This window comes from Sapajus apella, unplaced genomic scaffold, assembly GCF_009761245.1.
Source record: "Sapajus apella isolate SASKATOON/1434 unplaced genomic scaffold, GSC_monkey_1.0 scaffold5, whole genome shotgun sequence".
Classification (NCBI taxonomy): Eukaryota; Metazoa; Chordata; class Mammalia; order Primates; family Cebidae; genus Sapajus; species Sapajus apella.
The window spans coordinates 28,697,340-28,712,466 of record NW_022436945.1 but is presented as its reverse complement, the minus strand read 5'-3'; the positions used below and the strand labels follow the sequence as shown (position 1 = coordinate 28,712,466).

Genomic DNA, 15,127 nt, shown 5'->3' with positions numbered 1-15,127 from the left:
AGAGTATTTTCCAGCTTGGATTCATTCTCTTCGTCGCATTCGGGTACGCCTATCAAACGTAGATTAGGTCTTTTCACATAGTCCCACATTTCTTGGAGACTTTGTTCATTCCTTTTTACCCTTTTTTCTCCAGTCTTGCCTTCCCATTTTATTTCATTGAGTTGATCTTCGACCTCTGATATCCTTTCTTCTGCTTGGTCAATTCGGCTGTTGATACTTGTGCATGCTTCACGAAGTTCTCGTGTTGCGTTTTTCAGCTCCATCAATTCACTTATATTCCTTTCTATTTTGTTCATTCTTGTTAGCATTTCGTCAAATCTTTTTTCAAGGTTCTTAGTTTCTTTGCATTTGGTTAGAACATGTTCTTTAAGTTTTCACAGAAGTTTCTTACTACCCACCTTCTGAAGTCTGATTCTGTCATTTCATCACACTTGTTCTTCATCCAACCTTGTTCCCTTGCTGGTGAGGAGTTGTGATCCCTTTTAGGAGGAGAGGTGTTCTGGTTTCGGGTGTTTTCATCCTTTTTGCGCTGGTTTCTTCCCATCTTTAAGGATTTATCCACCTGTTGACTTTGTAGTTGCTGGCTTTCAGATTGGGTCTCAAATCTTTCAGATTGACGTTCTGTTTGTTGATGATGAGGTTATTTCTGTTTCTTGGTTTTCCTTCTGACAGTCTGGCCCCTCTGCTGTAGGTCTGCTGAGGTTCACTCCAGGCCCTGCTTGCCTGGGGTTCACCTGCAGCAGCTGCTGAACAGCAAGGGTTGTTACCAGTTTTCTTCTTCTGCTATCTTTGTCCCAGAAGGATACCCGCCTAGTGTCAATCTGATCTCTCTTTTATGAGGTGTCTTTTTGGTTGCTGTTCTTTTGTGGGGGTGGGGCCAGCCGAGCCTGATCACCTGGCTCCCTGCCTCAGAGCCTTTTTTAAGTTTGTGTTCCAGTCGCCTGTTGAAGAGGTGCCGGGGTCTGTTTGTTTTCCCCTGCAGCCACTCACTGCGCTGGCTTAACCAGCGCCACTGAGGTTTGTGGCACATTTTTTTTTTTTTTTTTTGCCCTGGAATCTACTGTCCTGGTTCTCTGCTCAGTCCCCTTTTTGAACCGGCATATGGGCGACTTCCCGTGGCTCTAATCGCCAGCCAAAAGGGCCCCCGGACCGGTGTATTTTGTACGGAGAACCGCGGCTCCGGGGCGCCGACAAAGCAGCCGCGCGGGGCAAAGCAGCGGCGCTGGCCGAAACAGCCACGCTGGCGACCGTGGAGCACCTCCGCCCGGGAATTTCCTAGTCTGTGGGCAATAAAAACGCGGCGTCCACTCACCCTCTGTGCTTTCAGTGGGAGCTGCAATCCTGAGCTGTTCCTAAACGGCCATCTTGGATCGTCCCCCTGTGCTTCACTTATGAAGACACACGTATACTAAAACAAAATAGATGGAAAAAAGATATTCCATTCCAATAGAAAACAAAAAAAGAGCAGGAGTAGCTATACTTAAGACAAAATAGATTTCAAGACAAAAACTATAAGAAGAGACAGAGAAGGCCGGGCGCGGTGGCTCACGCCTGTAATCCCAGTACTTTGGTGGGTGGATCACGAGGTCAAGAGATCAAGACCATCCTGGTCAACATGGTGAAACCCCGTCTCTACTAAAAATACAAAAAATCAGCTGGGCATGGTGGCGCATGCCTGTAATCCCAGCTACTCAGGAGGCTGAGGCAGGAGAATTGCCTGAACCCAGGAGGCGGAGGTTGCGGTGAGCCAAGACCGCGCCATTGCAGTCCAGCCTGGGTAACAAGAGTGAAACTCCGTCTCAAAAAAAAAAAAAAAAGAAGAGACAGAGAAGATCATTATATAATGATAGAGGGTCAATTCAGCAAGAGGCTATAACAATTTAAATATATATGCACCCACCAGTAGAATACCCAGATATGTAAAACAAATATTATTAAAGCTAAAGAGAAAGATAGGCCCCAATGCAATATCAGGTGGAGACTTCAACACCCCACTTTCAGCAATGGACAGATCTTCCAGATAGAAAATCAACAACAAAAAATTACACTTATCTGCACTGTACACCAAATGGACCTAATAGATATTTGCAGAATATTTCATCTAATGGCTACAGAATACACATTCTTTTCCTCAGCACATGGATCATTCTCAAGGACAGACCATTTATTAGGTCGCAAAACAAGTCTTAAACATTCAAAAAATGGAAATAATACAAAACATCTTCTCTAACCCCAATGAAATAAAAATAGAAATCAGTGACAAGAGGAATTTTGGAAACTATACAAATACATGGAAATTAAACAACATGTTCCTGAATAAGTAAATGAAGAAATTAAAAAAAAATTCTTGAAACAAATGATAATGGAAACACAACATACCAAAATATATGGGATACAGCAAAAGCAGTACTAACAGAAAAGATTATAGTTGTAAGTGTCTATATCAAAAAGGAAGAAAAATTTTGAATAAACAAGCTAGTGATGCGTCTTAAAGACCTAGAAAAACAGGAGCAAACCAAACCCATTAGTGGAAGACAAGAAATAATAAAGATTAGGGCAGAAATAAATGAAATTGAAATGAAGAAAACAATAGAAAAGAAGAATGAAACAAAAATATTTTTTTGAAAAGTTAAACAATATTGACAAACCTTAGCCTAACTGGTAAAGAAGAAAAAAGGAAAGATTCAAATAAATAAAATCAGATATGAAAAAGGAGATATTATAACTGATACCATGGAAACTCAAAGGATTAGTGGCTACTATGAGCAACTATATGCCAATAAATTGGAAACTAGGAGAAACCGACAAATGCCTAGACACACACAACCAACCAAGATTGAACCAGGAAGAAATCCAAATCCTGAACAGGCCAATAACAAGTAACAAAATGGAAGCCATAGGCCGGGCATGATGGCTCATGCTTGTAATTCCAGCACTTTGGGAGGCTGAAATGGGTGGATCGCCTGAGCTCAGGAGTTCAAGACCAGCCTGGCCAACATGGCAAAACCCTGTCTCTAAAAACAAATAACATAAAACAACAGCAGCAACAACAACAATAAAACAAAATGGAAGCCATAATAAAAAGTCTCTCAGTAAAGAAAAACCTGAGACCTAATGGCTTCACTGCTGAATTCTACCAAAAATTTAAAGAAGTATTACTAATCCTACTCAAAGTATTCCAAAAAATAGAGGAGGAGGGAGCACTTCCAAACTCCATTCTATGAGGCTAGTATTACCCTGATATCAAAGCCAGACAAACACACATTAAAAAAAAACTGCGGGCCAATATCTCTGATGAATATTGACACGAAAGTCCTCAGCAAAATACTAGTAAATGAAATTTAACAATACATTGAAAAGATCGTTCATCATGACCATGTTGAATTTATCACTGGGATGCAAGGATGGTTCAACATATGCAAATCAATCAATGTGATACATCATATCAACAGAATGAAGGATAAAAACTATTTGACCATCTCAATTAATCCTGAAAAAGCATTTGATAAAATTCAACATTCCTTCATGTTAAAAACCCTAAAAAAACTCAGTATATAAGGAATACACTTCAACATAATAAAAGCCATATATGACAGACCTACAACTAGTATTATATCAAATGGGGAAAACCTGAAAGCCTTTCCTCTAAGTTCTGGACCACAACAGGATACCCACTTTCACCATTGTTATTCAACATAATACTGGAAGTCCTAGCTAGAGGAATCAGAAGAAGGGAAACAAATAAAGGGCATACAAATTGAAAAGGATAAGTCAAATTATCTTTGTTCGAAGATAATATAATCTTCTATTCAGAAAAACCTAAAGACTCTACCAAAAAACTATTAGAACTGATAAAACAAATTCAGTAAAGTTACAGAATACAAGATTCAACATACAAAAATCAGTAGCATTTTTTTTTTTTTTTTTTTTTTTTTTTGAGATTGGGTTTCTCCATGTTGGCCAGGCTGGTCTCAAACTCCTCACCTCAGGTGATCCACCCCCCTCGGCCTTCCAAAGTGCTGGGATTACAGGTGTGAGCCACCGCGCCCAGCCTATTCCCAAAAATCAGTAGCATTTCTATATGCCAACAGTGAACAATCTGAAAAATAGAAAAGTAATCCTATTTACAGGCCAGGCATGGTGGCTCACTGGGCACTTAGGGAGGTTGAGGCGGGCAGAACATCTGAGGTCAGGAGTTTGAGACCAGCCTGGCCAACATGGTGAAACCCCTTCTTTACTAAAAATAAAAAAATTAGCTGGGCATGGTGGCAGGCACCTGTAATCCCAGCTAGTCAGGAGGCTGAGGCAGGAGAATTGTTTGAACCTGGCAGGCAGAGGTTGCAGTGAGCTGAGATCATACCACTGCACTCCACCCTGGGCAACAGAGTGAGACTCAGTCTTAAAAACCAACCAACCAACAAACAAAAAACAAACAAAAAGTAATCCTATTTACAATAGCCATGAATAAAATTAAGTACCTAGGAATTAACAACCTAAGAAGTAAAAGACATCCACAATGAAAATCATAAAACACTGATGAAAGAAATTGAAGAGGACACCAAAAAAATGGAAAGATATTCCGTGTTCATGAATTGGAATAATTTGTTTTCGTTTTTGTTTTTTTAAGACAGATTCTTGCTCTATCACCAGACGCCAGGCTGGAGTGCAGTGGTGCAATCTTGGCTAACTGCAACCTCCGCCTCCCGGGTTCAAGCAATTCTCCTGCCTCAGCCTCCCAAGTACCTGGGATGGCAGGCACATGTCACCATGCCCAGCTAATTTTTGTATTTTTTTAGTAGAGACAGGGTTTCACCATGTTGGCCAGGATGATCTCGATCTCTTGACCTCGTGATCTGCCTGCCTTGGCCTCTCAAAGTGCTGGGATTACAGGCGTTAGCCACCGCACCATGGATTGGAATAATTAATATTGTTAAAGTGCAATCTACAGATTCAATGCAATCCCTATCAAAATACCAAGGGCATTCTTAACAGAAATAAACACAATCCTAATATTTATAGGGAGCTACAAAGACCCAGAATAGTCAAAGCTATCCTAAGCAAAAAGATAAAACTGCAGTAATCACGTTACCTGACTTAAAATTATACTACAGAACTATAGTAACCAAAACACCATGGTACTGGCATAAAAACCAACACATAGACCAATGCAACGAAATAGAGAACCCAGAAACAAATCCACACACCTACAGTGAACTCATTTTTGACAAAGGTGCCAAGAGCATACACTGGGAAAAGACTGTCTCTTCAATTAATGGTGCTGGGAAAATTAGATATCCACACACAGAAGAATGATATTAGGCTCCTATCCTTCGCCATACACAAAAGTCAAAACAAAATGGATTAAGGACTTAAATCTAAGACCTCATAATATGGACCTGCTGCAAGGAAACATCGGGGATACTTTCCAAGACATTGGCCAACATTTCTTGAGTAATACCCCACTAGCACAGGCAACCAAAGTCAAAACGGACAAATGGGATCACATCAAGTTAAAAAGCTTCTGCACAGAAAGGGAAACAACAAAGTGAAGCGGAAACCCACAGAATGGGAGAATATTTTCTCCCATATTTGCAGAGACTATCCATCTGACAAGGGATTAATAACCATAATATATAAGGAGTGCAAACAACTCTATAGGAAAATAATCTAATAATCTGATTTTAAAAATGGGCCAAAGATTTGAATAGACATTTTTCAAAAGAAGACATACAAATAGCAAACAGGCATATGAAAACGTGCTTGACATCACAGATCATCAGAGAAATGCGAATCAAAACTACAATGAGCTATTATCTCACCCCAATTAAAATGGCTTATATCTAAAAGAAACAATAACCATTGCTGGCAAAGATGTGGAGAAAAGGGAATCCTGAAACACCGTTGGTGGGAAATTAATATAGCCACCATAGACAACAATTTGGAGGTTCCTCAAAAAAGTAAAAATAGAACTACTGTATGATCCAGCAATCCCACTGCTGAGTATATATCCAAAAGAAAGGAAATCAGTATATTGAAGATATATAAACACTCCCATGTTTGTTGTAGCACTGTTCACAATACCTAAGATTTGGAAACAACCTAAGTATGCATGAACAGATAAATGGATTAAAAAAGTGGTACTTATACACAAGGAAGTACTATTTAGCCATAATAAAAATTGAGATTCTGTTATTTGTAACAATATGGTTGGAACTGGAAGTCATTATGTTAAGTGAAATAAGCCAGGCACAGAAATACAAACATCACATGTTCTCACTTATTTGTGGGATCTAAAATCAAAATGGTTGAACTCATGAACATAGAGAGTAGAAAACTGGTTAGCAGAGCCTGGGAAGAGTAGTGCGTGGTGAGGATGGTTACTTGATACAAAAAAATAGAATGAATAAGATCTAGTACTTGATAGCACAACAGGGTGACTAGAGTCAATAATAACTTTTTTTTTTTTTTTTTTTTTTTTTTAGAGATGGGGTCTCGCTGTGTTGCCTATCCTGGAGTATGGTGGCTATTCACAGGCGTGATCTCATACTGATCAGCATGGGAGTTTTGACCTGCTCTGTTTCCCACCTGGACCGGTTCACCCCTCCTTAGGCAACCTGGTGGTCCCCTGCTCCTGGGAGGTCGCCATATTGATGATGAACTTAGTGTGGACACCTGATCAGCATAGTACACTACAGCCCAGAACTCCTGGGCTCAGCCTCCCGAGTAGCTGGAATTACAGGCATGTGCCACCCTGCCTGGCAATAATAACTTAACTGTACATTTAAAAATAAATAAAATAGTATAATTGTATTGTTTGTAATACAAAGGACAAATGCTTAAGAAGATGCAAAAAATGGGCAAAAAAAAAAAAAAAAAAAAAAGAGAGAGAGTTTGTTAGGGAAAACTTTATCAATGAAGCCAATTTTGTGAAAGTGGGATCTATTTCATGCTCATCCACCCTTAAAAATATACCACTGGCGGAAGAAGAGTTTACATTCCATGAAAAACCCTACCCCCAAATTTAGAGTATTTACATTCACATCTTTATCTGAATGTTTCTAAATACGAGAATAATTGGATTATGCTTATAGTAATTGGTTCTTTCCATAGCATATACAGAGAGATAAATCATAGCCCTCCTGAAATGACTGAAAGTTGTATATTAGTCAGAAAGTACATGATCTGCATTTTGGTCCTTCCTCGCAGTGTAACTCCTACTGTGTGTAAGTGAAAAACAACTGAAATGGTCAAAGTAAATGCTTAGTGTTAATACATCTGCCTTAGTTCACTTATCATGATAGATGTAACTCTTAAAGTCACTTCTGAAATCTTTTTCAGAAGCACAATAATCACATTGTCTTTCACTAGACTTTAGAAACTCAACAGAAATCAATAGAATTTTCACTGTGCACCAACAAATGTGACTTTCTGCCCTCTGGATAAATATTAGCATGTCCTGCTTTGTCAGAGTTTACTGGAACATTTTTCTTATAGACAACAGTCTATTAAGCAGCTTACTCTTTTCTGTGTTCGTGATGACTGCAGGTCTTGACCGGTAATGTTGACCTTATAATCCATTTATGAACATTATCATTAAATCATAATTTGTCACTATTAAAGTGCACATATTCTAATTTAGGAAATTGGGCACTAACTATGCCATTTATCTTAATTCTTGGGTGATATCCATTTAACCCTCTTAATATGATTATGCCTAAGCTAAGTTTATATAAACTTGCCTGATCATTTTTATAGCCTGAAATAACAAAGTTTTTTCCAAGTAAATCAGTATCATCACTTAGGTAAGAAGAAACATTTATATTTTAAATAGTAAATTTAACAAAACCATATAACTTTATTGTTGAGATACACATTTGATTACATATATAATGTGTGTCAAGTCACGAATTAATTCCTAAAATATTCATTGACAATTTTACAGTTATGTATGAATAGAGTGACAGGAATTCCATCAGCAATTTGTAGTGATAGTAGATTTTATGATTAATCTTTTTTTAGTTCCATAAGTCAAAGTAATTCCAGGATTTTTAAAAATCTGGAATTTTTTAGAAATAATGTGAAGTGTAGCAAATAAAAAAAACCTGGTTCTTTTTAGAAATAATGTGAAGTGTAGCAAATAAAAAAAAACTACCTTCAGTTACCTGAGAACTGCTGCTATGTTAGGGATGATCACATACCTGGATATTCCCGACCCTTAGGACCTTTGAAAATCTGAAATGCTATGATAAGGTATGCCCAGAATTCTCCTTCATATTTCAGCAATATTTGTGATAAAAATACATTTTGAACTTTCATGGAAATCTCACGTTTTCTTTCTTGACATAAAGTTTAAACAGAATTAAATATGATCATCAGTTTATAAAGTGTAGTGTAAATTAGACTTTTTAAAATTTTACAAATAGGTCCAGCATGACCTCACGCCTCTAATGCCAGCACTCTGGAAGGCCGAGGTGGGTGGATTGTTTGAGGTCAGGAGTTCCAGACTAGCCTGGCCATCAGGGCGCAACTCCGTCTCTTCAGAACATGCAAAAATTAACCAGGTGTGGTGGCGTGCACCTGTAGTCCCAGCTATTTGGGAGGCTAAGGCATGAGAATCTCTTGAATCGCTTGAACCTAGGAGGTGGAGGATGCAGTGAGCTGAGACTGCGCTACTGCACTCCAGCCTGGGCAACACAGTGAGAGCCTGTCTCAAATAAATAAATAAATAAAATTTTACAAATAAACACAGACTAAAGTAGGAAAGACATGAAAAAGGAATCTCAATACATTCACATCTTCTATAAAATATACAGCAAAAATCTTACTCAGATAAAGTCTGGTTCATGACCACAAGAAGATATAAACAATACCTTTAACATATCCATTTAAATTGCTAGTTGCTATGAAGAGAGCTAACGTTGTTTCAGCACAAATAAGGTAAGTGCTTTGGACTCTACGTTTTAAAATATTACACCTGGCTTGACGGCTTCATATAAATATTATCATTAGCTCTGGATAGTGGTAAGCCCTTGATGAAGTAAATAAAGTTTATCACTAATATCTGAGATTCTCTAGACTTTTTTTTTTTTTTTTTGAGACAGAGTTTTGCTTTTGTTGCCCAGGCTGAGTGCAGTGGCGCGATCTTGGCTTACTTCAACCTCCGCCTCCTGGGTTCAAGCGATTTTCCTGCCTCAGCCTCCCAAGTAGCTGGGATTATAGGCATGAGCTACCACGTTGGGTTAATCTTGTATTTTTAGTAAAGACGGAGTTTCTCCATGTTGGTCAGGCTGGTCTTGAACTCCAACCTCAGGTGATCTGCCCACCTCGGCCTCCCAAAGTGCTGGGATTACAGATGTGAGCCATTGCACCTGGCTGATTCTCTAGACATCTTTAAGAAAATGTTTTAGTTTAAGAGTGTGGGCTGGGCGTGGTAGCTCATGCCTCTAATCTCAACAGTTTGGGAGGCTGAGGTGGGCAGATCAATTGAGGTCAGGAGTTTGAGACCAGCCTGGACAGCAAGGGGGAAACCCTGTCTCTACTAAAAATACAAAAATTACCTAGGGGTGGTGGTGCATGCCTGTAATCCCAGTTACTCTGGAGGCTGAGGCAGGACAACTGCCTGAACCTGGGAGGTGGAGGTTGCAGTGAGCTGAGATCTCACCACTGCACTCCAGCCTGGGCAACAGAGGAAGGCTCTGTCTCAAAACAAACAAACAAACAAACAAAAAAAAGCGTGATTTGCAAAACTATAACTTGAAACTCACTACTATAGTTGAATTTCACCTCTTTTCCCTTCTCCTACTGATTGACTTTAAGAAAGTCAAGAAAGATTATTAAAATTGCATAAAATGAAGACAGAGTAGTTCACAATTTTCAGCAAATCAGAGTTAAAGAAATATTTTTCTTAGAGATGTCTCTAAGAAATATATGTATATTTAATCTGTATATAATAGGATATCTTCTGTTTAGAAGTTGTTATAGTTTCCTCATTCACACACCCTGCATTATAGGTTTGTGCAGCATTTATTTTTTATTTATTTATTTATTTATTTATTTATTTTTTTTGAGGCAGAGTTTCACTCTTGTTACCCAGGCTGGAGTGCAATGGCGCGATCTCGGCTCACCGCAACCTCCGCCTCCTAGGTTCAGGCAATTCTCCTGCCTCAGCCTCCTGAGTAGCTGGGATTACAGGCATGTGCCACCATGCCCAGCTGATTTTTTGTAGTTTTAGTAGAGACGGGGTTTCACCATGTTGACCAGGTTGGTCTCGATCTCTTGACCTTGTGATCCACCCGCCTCGGCCTCCCAAAGTGCTGGGATTACAGGCGTGAGCCACCAGGCCCGGCTTGTGCAGCATTTAAATACTGCTATTAATATTCCCACTGGAGGCCGGGCACAGTGGCTCCTGCCTGTAATCCCAGCACTTTGGGAGGCCAAGGTGGAAGGGTCACTTGAGGCCAGGAGTTTGAGCCTGGCCTGGGCAACAAAGTGAGATCCTATCTCTACAAAAACAAAATAAATAAAATAAAATAAAATAAGATTCCACTGGTGTCAAATGTTCTGAAAATAAAAGTATAGGTGACTGGTAATTAGGAATGATTGAATAAGTAATAGACTTAAACTAAAAGAAATTTTGTATTATTGGTAATTACTGACAACTTTATGACATACTAAAATTATTTCTCTATTTGCTAAATACAACCTATGCTGTTGTTACCTACTTCACAGAGATACAGATGTTATTTTTTTTAAGTGCTGTGTAAATATTTTTCCTCATTTCATTCATAAAGTTCACTGAGGTCGGGAAAGTTTTTACTGATCTTTCCATTCAGCCTGAGCAGTCAGCAAAATATACTCCATGTGGAATAGATGCTTTTTTTGCTCAATGGTTTATGTATTAGTCCCTTTTCACACTGCTGATAAAGATATACCCAAGACTTGGTAATTTACAAAAGAAAGAAATTTATTGGACTTAAAGTTCCACACGGCTGGGGAGGCCTCACAATCATGGCGGAAGGCAAGGAGGAGTAAGTCACAACTTACATGGATGGCAGCAGGCAAAGATAGAGATTATGTGCAGCTTAAACTAAAAGAAATTTTGTATTATTGGTAATTACTGACAACTTTATGACATACTAAAATTATTTCATAATCTCAAAAATGAGATTATGGTTTTTAAAACCATCAGCTCTCATGAGACCCATTCACTATCAAGAGAACAGCACGGGAAAGACCCTCCCTCACGATTCAGTCATCTCCCCCTGGGTCCCTCCCACAACATGTGGGAATTATGGGTGCTACAAGATGAGATTTGGGTAGGAACACAGAGCCAAACCATATCGTTCCACCCCGGCCCCTCCCAAATCTCATATCTTCACATTTCAAAACCAATCATGCCTTTCCAACAGTCCCTCAAAGTCTTAACTCATTTCAGCATTAACACAAAAGTCCACAGTCCAAAGTTTCATCCAAGACAAGGCAAGTCCCTTCTGCCTATGAGCCTGTAAAATCAAAAGCAAGTTAGTTACTTCTTAGATACAATGAGGGTGTAAACATTGGGTATATACAGCCATTCCAAATCGGAGAAATTGGCCAAAACAAAGGTGCTACAGCCCAATGCAAGTCTGAAATCCAGCAGGGCAGTCAAATCTTAAAGCTCCAAAATGATCTCCTTTGACTCCATGTCTCACATCCAGGTCATGCTGATGCAAGAGGTGGGTTTCCATGGTCTTGGGCAGCTCCACTCCTGTGGTTTTGCAGGGCCCAGCCTCCCTCCCAGCTGCTTTCATGGGCTGGCATTGAGTATTTGCGGCTTTTCTAGGTGTATGGTGGAAGCTGTCAGTGGATCTACCATTCTGGCATCTGGAGGTTGGTGGCCCTCTTCTCACAGCTCCACTAGGTGGTGCCCCAGTGGAAACTCTGTGTGGTGGCTCTGACCTCACATTTTCCTTCTGCACTGCTCTCGCAGATGTTCTCCATGAGGTCCCCTCCCCTATAGCAAACTTCTCTCTGGGCATCCAGGCATTTCCATACATCTGAAGATATCCAGGTGGAGGCTCCCAAACCTCAATTCTTGACTTCTGTGCACTTGCGGGCTCAACATCACATGAAAGCTGCCAAGGCTTGAGGCTTGAATCCTCTGAAGCCACAGCCTGAGCTCTGTGTTGGCTCCTTTCAGCCACGGCTGAAGTGGCTGGGACACAGGGCACCAAGTCCCTAGGCTGCACACAGCACAGGGACCCTGGGCCTGGCTCATGAAACCACTTTTTCTTCCGAGGCCTCTGGGCCTGTGATGGGAGGGGCTGCTGCAAAGGTCTCTGACACGCCCTGGAGACATTTTCCCCCATTGTCTCAGTGATTAATATTAGACACCTGGTTACTTATGCAAATTTCTGCAGCTGGCTTGAATTTCTCCTTAAATAATGGGATTTTGTTTTCTATTGTGTTGTCAGGCTGCAAATTGTCTAAACTTTTATACTCTTTTTTCCTTTTAAAACTGAATGCCTTTAACAGCACCCAAGTCACCTCTTGAATGCTTCGCTGCTTAGGAATTTCTTTTACCATATACCCTAATCATCTCTCTCGAGTTCAAAGTTCCAAAAATCTCTAGGGCAGTGCTGCCAGTCTCTTTAGCAAAGTGCTGCCAGTCTCTTTGCTAAAACATAACAAAAGTCATCTTTGCTCCAGTCCCCAACAAGTTCCTCATCTCCATCTGAGACCACCTCAGCCTGGACCTTATTGTTCATATCACTATCAGCATTTTTGTCAAAGTCATTCAGCAAGTCTCTAGGAAGTTCCAAACTTTCCTACATTTTTCTGTCTTCTCTGAGCCCTCCAAACTGTTCCAACCTCTGCCTGTTACCCAGTTCCAAAGTTGCTTTCATATTTTTCGGTATCTTTTTAGCAAGGCCCCACTCTACTGGTACCAATTTACTGTATTAGTCCGTTTTCATGCTGCTGGTAAAGACATACCCAAGACTGAGCAATTTACAAAAGAAAGAAATTTATTGGACTTGCAGTTCCACAGGGCTGAGTAGGCCTCACAATCATGTTAGAAGGCAAGGAGGAGCAAGTCACATCTTACATGGATGGCAGCAGGCAAAGAGAGCTTGTGCAGAGAAATTTCCATTTTTAAAACCATCAGATCTCATGAGATCCATTCACTATCAGGAGAACAGCACAGGAAAGACCTGCCCTCATGATTCAATCATCTCCCTACTGGGTCCCTCCCACAACACATGAGAATTACAGGCGTTAGAAGATGAGTTTTGGGCCGGGTGTGGTGGCTCATGCCTGTAATCCAAGCACTTTGGAGGCCAAGGCAGGCAAATCACCTGAGGTTGGGAGTTCAAGACCAGCCTGACCAACATGGTGAAACCCCGTCTTTAAAAAAAAAGAAGATGAGTTTTGGGTGGGGACATAGAGCCAAACCATATCAGTATATAAGACTGAGCCAGGTGTGGTGGCTCATGCCTGTTATCCCACCACTTTGGGAGGCTGAGGTCAGTGGATCACCTGAGGTCAGGAGTCTGAGACCAGTTTGACCAACATGATGAAACCCCATCTTTACTAAAAATACAAAACTTAGCTGGGTGTGATGGCAGGCACCTGTAATCCCAGCTACTTGGGAGGCTGAAGCAGGAGAATTGCTTGAACCTGGGAGGCAGAGGTCGCAGTGAGCCGAGATTGTGTCACTGCACTACAGACTGGGTAACAGAGCAAGACTCCATCTCAAAAAAAAAAAAAAAAAAAAAAATATATATATATATATATATGACTGATCTGTAGTGTTGTATGATGTATGATCTGTATTTCATTGATTTTTTATTGTTGTATGAATATATATCAATTTATCCATTTTCTTTATAGTTAATACTCAGATTGTTTACAGTGGTTTTTTGTTTTGTTTTGTTTTTGAGACAGGGTCTCGTTCTGTTTCCCAGGCTGGTCTTGAACTCCTGGCCTCAAGCAATACTCCTTCCTTGGCATCCCAGAGTGTTGGGATTATAGGCGTGAGCCACTGTGCCTGGCTGGCCTTCTGTGGCTTTTTGATTATTCTCACTTTGTGGTATAAAGATATTGCTGAAAATGTCAAAAAGGCCCTCAGATACCCCTTTGGGTAAGAGTGATGAGAAAACAAGGAAGCATTTATGTTTATCTGTAGCACAGAAAGTCAAACTGTTGGAGAAGGTGGACAGCAGTATAAGTGTGAAAATCTTACAAAAGAGTATGGAATTGGAATCACTACCATGTATGACTTGAAGAAACAGAAGGAGAAACTGTTGAAGGTTTATGCTGAAAGTGATGAACAGAAGTTAATGAAAAGTAAAAAAAAAAAACAAAAAACCAAAAAAAACCCCCCCCCCCAACTACATTAAACTAAAAATGAAAATCCCAATCATGTATTGAAAGAGTAAATTGATAAGCATCATAATGAACACATGCCATGTAATGGTATGCTGATCATGAAGCAAACAAAGCTCTACTACAATGAACTAAAAATTGAAGGGAATTGTGAATATTCAACAGGCTGGTTGCAGAAATTTAAGGAAAGACAGGGTGTTAAATTTTTCAAAAATCTGTGGAGATAAAGCATCTGCTGATCACAAAGCAATGGAGAAATTTGTTGATGAATTTGCCAATATTATCACTGATGAAAATCCTGACACCCGACCAAGTCTATAATATGGCTGAAACATCACTGTTTTGGTGTTATTGCCCCAGATAGATACTAACTACAGCTGATAAGCTAGCCCATAAAGGAATTAAGGATGTGAAAGAGGGAGTAACGGTGCTGACATGTACTAATGCAGCAGGCATCCATAAATGTAAATTTGCTGTGACAGGCAAAAGCTTACATCCGTACTGTTTTCAAGGAGTGAATTTCTTTCCATTCCATTATTCTGCTAACTAAAAGGCATGGATTAGCAGGGACATCTTTTCTGATTGGTTTCCCTTTTTTTTTTTTTTTTTTTGAGACAGGGCCTCTCAAAGTGCTAGGATAATAGGTACGTGCCACCGTGCTCAGCCCTATTTTAGGTCTTCAAAAATATTTCCATTCTGAATATCTATTATCTATTGCTTTACAAGAAACCATTCCAATACCTATTACCTTAACAGAGCAATC

At 39.9% G+C, this 15,127-nt stretch overlaps 2 long non-coding RNA genes across 2 annotated transcripts in view; one reads left to right on the top strand and one right to left on the bottom strand.

The window, feature by feature from the left end:
* LOC116545992 overlaps positions 1 to 126 on the top strand; it is a 480-nt gene extending 354 nt beyond the window's left edge. The window contains exon 2 of the long non-coding RNA XR_004266545.1: positions 68 to 126. This is a non-coding gene — a long non-coding RNA (uncharacterized LOC116545992). The remainder of the gene's footprint in view (positions 1 to 67) is intronic.
* LOC116546000 overlaps positions 1 to 158 on the bottom strand; it is a 330-nt gene extending 172 nt beyond the window's left edge. Inside the window, exon 1 of the long non-coding RNA XR_004266549.1 lies at positions 88 to 158. This is a non-coding gene — a long non-coding RNA (uncharacterized LOC116546000). The remainder of the gene's footprint in view (positions 1 to 87) is intronic.
* Positions 159 to 15,127: the final 14,969 nt, after the last annotated feature.